Source organism: Moschus berezovskii, chromosome 4 (assembly GCF_049115385.1).
Source record: "Moschus berezovskii isolate FMDL1 chromosome 4, NW_MosBer_1.0, whole genome shotgun sequence".
Taxonomy (NCBI): domain Eukaryota; kingdom Metazoa; phylum Chordata; class Mammalia; order Artiodactyla; family Moschidae; genus Moschus; species Moschus berezovskii.
The window spans coordinates 92340593-92348097 of NC_142463.1; the positions used below are offsets into that span (position 1 = coordinate 92340593).

Consider the following 7505-nt stretch of genomic DNA (forward strand, 5'->3'; position numbering starts at 1 on the left):
TTTTTGTGCCAACACCATGCTGTTTTTCTCCATTCTATTTTAGATCGAGTAACTAGAATGATAGTACTAAGTATAAATCATATCATGTCGCTCTTTGGCTCAAACACCCTCCAGTGTGAGGAGAAAAATAAAATTGGTAACTCTCTATCCAGACTGAATATATAAATAAAATGTAGTGTGTGTGTGTGTGTGTGTGTATATATATATATATATATATATATACAATGGAATATTATTCAGCCTTGTAAAAGAATGAAATTCTGATACATGCCACATCTTGGGCAAACTTTAAAAACATTTTGCTAAGTGAAGTAAGTCAGTCACAAAAGCACAGATGATGTACGATTCTACCTACCTGAGTGGTATCTAGAGTAGTCAAATTTTGTTTAGTTGCTAAGTTGTGTCCAACTCTTTTGCAACCCCATGGACTGGGGTTCACCAGGCTTCTCTGTCCATGGGATTTATCAGGCAAGAATACTGGAGTACATTGCTGTTTTTATCTCCGGGGGATCTTCCTGACCCAGGGATTGAACCCACATCTCCTGCTTGACAGGTGGATTCTTCACTGTGGAGTCACCAGGGAAGCCTATTTAGAAGGGAAGTCACGTTTAGAAAGACATGAAGTATAATGGTGGCTGCCAGGGCCTGGGGGTAGAAGGGAGTAGAAAGCTGTTGTTTAATAGGTATAGAGTTTCAGTCTTGCAAGATAGAGAGTCTGGGAGATTGGTTTCCCAATGTGAATTTACTTAACACTATTGAACTGTCCACTTAAAAATAATTAAGTTCAGTTCAGTTCAGTTGCTCAGTCATGTCCAACTCTTTGCAACTCCATGAACCGCAGCACACCCAGGCCTCCCTGTCCATCACCAACTCCCAGAGTTTACCCAAATTCATGTCCATTGAGTCGGTGATGCCATCCAACCATCTCATCCTCTGCTGTCCCCTTCTCCTCCTGCCTTCAATCTTTCCCAGCACCATGGTCTTCTCAAATGAGTCAGCTCTTTGCATCAGGTGGCTAAAGTATTGGAGTTTCAGCTTCAACATGTCTTTCCAATGAACACCCAGGACTGATCTCCTTTAGGATGGACTGGTTGGATCTTCTTGCAATCCAAGGGACTCTCAAGAGTCTTCTACAACACCACAGTTCAAAAGCATCAATTCTTCTGCAGGCAGCTTTCTTTATAGTCCAACTCTCACATCCATACATGACTACTGGGAAAACCATAGGCTTGACTAGACGGACCTTTGTTAGCAAAGTAATGTCTTTGTTTTTTAATATGCTGTCTAGGTTGGTCATAACTGTCCTTCCAAGGAGTAAGCATCTTTTAATTTTGTGGCTGCAGTCACCATCTGCAGTAATTTTGGAGCCCCCAAAAATAAAGCCAGCCACTATTTCCACTGTTTCCCCATCTATTTGCCATGAACTGATGGGACCAGATGCCATGATCTTAGTTTTCTGAATGTTGAGCTTTAAGCCAATTTTTTCACTCTCCTCTTTCACTTTCATCAAGAGGTTCTTTAGTTCTTCTTCACTTTCTGCCATAAGTGTGGTGTCATCTGCATATCTGAGGTTATTGATATTTCTCCCGGCAGTCTTGATTCCAGCCTGTGCTTCATCCAGCCCAGCATTTCTCATGATGTACTCTGCATGTAAGTTAAATAAGCAGGGTGACAATATACAGCCTTGACATACTCCTTTTCCTATTTGGAACCAGTCTATTTTTCCATGTCCAGTTCTAACTGTTGCTTCCTGACCTGCAAAAGGCAGGTCATTAAGATGATAAATTTAATGTTATGTGCATTTTACCACAATTAGAAAAATATTTTAATTAAAAAAGAGAAAAAGAAGTAGTAGAGCTAGGATTCAAATCCAGGTCACCCGATGACAGTGCATGCTCCTAACACTAGGCTATACTTGTCATGCAGGTAATAAGACCCATGAGACTTAGAAGGTTGTTTATCTGGCAGCCCATCTTGCCAGAGCATATCCCTTTGATTCCACTTATATGAAGTATCTGGAATAGGCAAATTCATAGACAAAAAGAATAGAAGTTACTAAGGGCTAGAAGGAGGAAGGAATGGGGAGTTATTGTTTAATGGGTACAGGTTTTCTATTAGAATAATAAAAATGTAGACCTCACACCGTAGAACATTCTTTTCTCTTGTGGCATAACATCTAATAACTGAATAGTGCAAATGGTATTGCCAGAATAAACATTTTTCTGATCATTACTTCTTGAAATTCATGAAGGTTCTTCAATTCATAATGAGGTTATAGTTCATTTGGACCCAGACTTACCTATATTGTTGTGTCCTAATAAAGCCCAATCTGAAGATCTCTGCAGAGGTCTTTCAGGGGTTTACTTAAGCACCCACCTACTTTTCATAAATTTGTGTTATTTAGTTGGTAAGTTGTGTCTGACTCTTTGTGACCCCATCCTTTTGTCCATGGGGTTTTCCAGGCAAGAATACTGGATGGGTTGCCATTTCCTTCTCCAGGGGATCTTCCCCACCCAGGGATTAAACCCGTGTGTCTTGCATTGTAGGTGGATTCTTTACTACTGAGCCACCGGGGAAGCCCCTCATGGATTCCTACTAGGACTTTAAAAACCTTAGATTACCTTGTTATTTTATGTCCATAGTTAACATTTTGTTGCATTCTAAAGATGAAGTGAGCTCTAGGACTGGTATCAGTCCATTTAATTTTTTAGCTAAAATATCCTAAGTTTTCAAAGAAAGGTTACAATTGTGTCAAGTCAAAGCTCATTACCTAGGGCATGATTTACACCAAGAGGGCAAAGCCCTCACTTGCAGGCTTTATGGAGGCCTTTCATTTTCCAGGCTTATTTTCAAGCAAGAGGATTCTTGGCTAGGACTCCTAATTATTGCCAGCAATGGGTCCCCAACTTTTCTGAGATTGCTGTTTAACAAAGTTCTCAGTAACTCACCCTCTTCTTTGAAAACCTAAACATGACCAGGCATTGTGTGATACAAATTTTGTTCTCCAATCATCTTCTTCTATCTGGAACTGACTAATTATTATAAACCTTTTTTTAATTGTTTGTTTGTACATGTGTGACCTGGACCTAGGCAGGCTCTTGGTGTTCTGACTCAATTTCATAGGAATCTGACTCAATTCTGACTCAAAGCATGGAGACTAGTTGCTTAACACAGCTCCCTCTAATAATAGGTTTATAATAACTTTTTTGATGTTGATTTTTTAAACTGGGTACCTTTCAAACCCCAGCGGATTGCAGAAGGCCCCTTCTTGTCCTCTTCTTCAGCCTGGTCTGGGCTACCATCCACTGGGGCTCGTCTTAGTCCTTTCAAGCTGCTGTAACAAAATCCCACAGACAAGATAAGGTTTTTATAAACAACAGAAATTTATTTCTCACAGTTCTGGAGGTTTGATGCACAAGATCGGGGTGCTAGCATGATCCGGTGAGGGCTCTTATCCAGGCTGTAGATGTCTCATCGTGTCCTCACGTGGCTAGGGATCTCTCTGGAGCCTCTTTTATAAGTTTCTAGTCCCATTTATGAGGACCCCCCCATAACTGAAGCACCTCTCAAAGCCATTACCTACTAATACTACCACCTTTGGTGTTAAAATTTCAACACATGAATTTGTGGGGTTCACAGACATTCGGACCATAGCAGAATCTGTCCTCATTGGCTATGAGCCAATTCTCTGTTAAATCAATCATCCAGTCTCTTTCTAATTCCCTGCCAGTCTCCAAGATGATGCCGCAGAAAGACAAGAAGCCTGAGAAGTCAGCCTGGAGGTTTAATTTGGACCCGACTCATCCAATAGAAGGTGGATTTTTGACTCTGAAAATTTTGAACATTTTTTTGTTAGAGAAAGTTAAAGTCAATGGAAAAACTAGAAATCTTGGGAATGTTGTTCACATTGAATGCTTCAAGAATAAAATGATTTTTCCCGAGAAACAATTTTCCAAAAGCTATTTGAAGTATCTTACCAAGAAATATCTTAAGAAGAACAGTCTTCATGGTTGACTTTATGTGTTTGTATCTGACAGTGAGACTTATGAACTTTATTACTTCAAGATTAGTCAAGATGAGGGTGGATTTGAGTCTGAGGATTAGGTAAAACTGCCTCTTATAGGGCTTTGTTTAGTAATAAAACAAATGAGGCATACAAAAGGAAAAAACATCTAGAAATAGACTTTTAGTTTATTAGTGAATAAAAAACACTGTACTCTGTTTTAAAAAAATGAGTCATCCAGGAAGGCATACCTGGACTGATTTACCTGTGCTTCCTTCCACCCCATAGTTTTATTGTTGCACATAACAATACTTTGAAAAATCACCAAGAGCTTTGCAAACCATACAGAAAATCCTAGACCCCATGCAAAGCCTTCTCTGTGGAGATGAAAAAGGTAGCACCACAGCAGTGTCACAGGAGGTCTGCTAAAACATAAAATTTAAATAAAGCCCAAAGTTTTATAGCATAATACCCCAAATGTTCATGCTTTGATAAAAAATCACTCATACCAAGAATCAGGAAAATCTCTCAATGTGAGTGAGAGAAAGCAATAATCAGATACCCATATCTTGATGGTATAAGTGTTAGAATGACTTGTCAAAGAAAAATTTTGAAGCAACCATCATAATAATGGATCAGTGAGCCATTATGAGCACACTTGAAACCAATGAAAACAGAAAGTAAAGAAACAGAAGATAAGGAAGGGGCAAATGGAGATTTTAGGACTTAAGTATAAAATACAGTAAGTTCAAACAAAAAGTTCAGTGGATTGGCCCAATAGTAGAACTGTGGAAAGAATCCATGGACTTGAAAATAAAACAATAGAAATTACTCAATCTGAACAACAGAGATAAAAATAGAAAAAAATGAACCTAGAATCAGGGACTTACGGAGCTATATAAAAGATCTTAGTGTTGTGGCACCAGAATCTTGGAAAGAGGACAGAGATTAAAAAGTACTCAAAGAAATAATGACTGAAAATTTTCCTAAGTTTCCTGAAAATTTGTCCAGAAAACGTAAGCTTACAAATTCAGGAAACTGATGAACCCAAATATCACAAACCTCCAAACTCTGTGCCAGGGCACATCATAGTCAAATGTTTGAAAACTAAAAGCAGAGAAAAAATTCTTGAAAGTAACAAAAGAGAAAAGATGCATTATTTATAGGAGATATACAATTTGAATGATAGCAGATTTTCTTATCAAAATCCATGGAGGCCAGGAGGTGGCACATTTTTCATGTGTTAAAAGAAAAGAAATGTCAACCCAGAATTCTATATCCATCAAACATACCCTTTAGGTATGAATGAGAAACCAAGACTTTCTCAGAGGGAGGAAAATTAAGAGAACTTGCCCAGAAGAACTATCTTAAAAGAATGGCTAAAGGAAACTCTCTAAACAGAAAGAAAATAATGAAAGAAGAAATCTTGGAATATCAGGAAGAAAGTACAACACAAAGATTAACAGTATAGTGACAACATATTGAGATAAAGAATACTTTGAGGAACTTCCCTGGTGGTCCAGTGGTTAAAAATCTGCCTTCCATTGCAGGGGATGTGGGTTCAATCCCTGGTTGGGGAGCTAAGGTCCCACACGCCACAGGACTACTGAGCCAGAGCACTCTAGGGCCTACGTACCACATCTAGAGAGAAGTCCGTGTGCCGCAAGGAAGATGCCAAGTGCTGCAACTAAGACCCAACAGCAAAATAAATAATATAGAAGCAACCAAAATGTCCATTGACAGAAAAATGGATAAAGAAGATGTGGTACATTTATATAATGAAATATTACTCAGCCATTAAGAGAATGCAGTCATACCATTTGCAGCAACATGAATGGACCTAGAGATTGTCATACTGAGTGAAGGAAGTCAGACAGAGAAGAACTGCTGTATGACATCCCTTATATGTGGAGTCTAAAAAGAAACAATACAAATGAACTTACAAAGCAGAAAGAGACTCACAGAGAACAAACTTTTGGTTGCTGAGCAAAAGGGATAGTTAGGGAATTTGGGATGAACATGTACACACATGTATCAAAATGGATAATCAACAAGAATTTATTGTATAGCACATGGAACTCTGCTTGATATTATGTGGCAGCCTGGATGGGAGAGGAGTCTGGGGGAGAATGGATACATACATATGTATGGCTGAGCCCCTTTGTTGTTCACCTGAAACTATCACAACATTATTAATTGGCAATATCTTAACACAAAATAAAAAGTTAAAATTCTACTTTGAATTGCTATTATAGTTGGAGAGAAGTCCCACTAACCCATATCAGAGAATTTAAATTGTGTTTTTGTAAGTCATTATGATTTTGTTTAATACTGTCTTCTGCAGTATATCCCATTTATGCTGACTGATTAAATCATAATGAATTGTTTTAACTTTGTGATTTTAGTTTTCTATTATATTTGTGTTCACTATAAATCTTTAAAAACTATTAATATGAAATTTTAAATTGTCTTAAAAAAAAACAATGTAACTTACCTAACCCTATAGGAGCAAAATCATTATGATGAGCTTAATAAATGCAGAGAAAAATATTGTTCAAAAAAAGTAATTAAAGGAATATTCAATTAGAAAGAGAAAGTAGATCATGGGCAAATTCAATAGAATATGGACTTTAGAGTCAGAAAGACCTACATTCAAATTATGATCATGTCATAAAATTTCCTGAAAGTTGTTTAACTCTTCAGAGACTGTTTCTTCTTTTGTAAAATGAATCATTTAGAAGATTAAAGGAGGTACTGCTTATCAACAAGCTGTCTAGCACATAAGAGGGGCTCAATACGTAACTGTCACTGGTAACATTTACATAGGATATATATTCCTCCTTAAAAGTCCTGTACCAGTGGAAGACATAAAAAGAAAGGACCTGTTTGGGAAAACATATGAATGCTTGTATTATTAAGAAGTCCCAAAGGGTTAAAATCTACACTACATAAATACCTTATTCAAACTTATACTTTGTTTTATTCATTTAAAAAATTATTTATAAAAATTAGTAATAAATATGTTTAATTGAAAAAGAAAATCACACACAAAATTAATAGCAAGAAATCAAGAGATGAGACAAGGAGATGAGATGGGACCAACAAGATGAGGTTATAAGGGCCCTGTATGAGTACTTTTTGAATTAGCAGCACTGCTTCTCTCAAACCACTCATCTGTAAAATTGTCCCTGTCAACCACACTTGGGTATGACCAATGTAGGAACAATAAAAGGCACACAAAAATGATACTTTTCCGAAATGTGCTATATTATCAAGCTTATATTTAATTATGTTAAGCTTTGACATGGGCAGAATTCCATCAAAATGTCTCTCTGTAATTTCATGGGAAGTATGTTTAACCAAAGCTCTCTTTGGCTGCTCTTGAAGGAGCTTGTTTGCCCAGCTGCTGCTTGGAACCCGTGGGGCTGGGATTAAATCAGTGATGAGGTTTGCAGGTGATCAGCCAGCCTCGGACAGAATGTTTGAGATAATCGCCTGTATA

The 7505-nt window shown here is 37.6% G+C and overlaps 1 pseudogene; it reads left to right on the forward strand.

Annotated features, from left to right (window-relative positions):
* The first annotated feature begins 3738 nt into the window (after positions 1-3738).
* Positions 3739-4339, forward strand: LOC148778091 (ribosomal protein eL22-like 1 pseudogene; annotated as a pseudogene).
* Positions 4340-7505: the final 3166 nt, after the last annotated feature.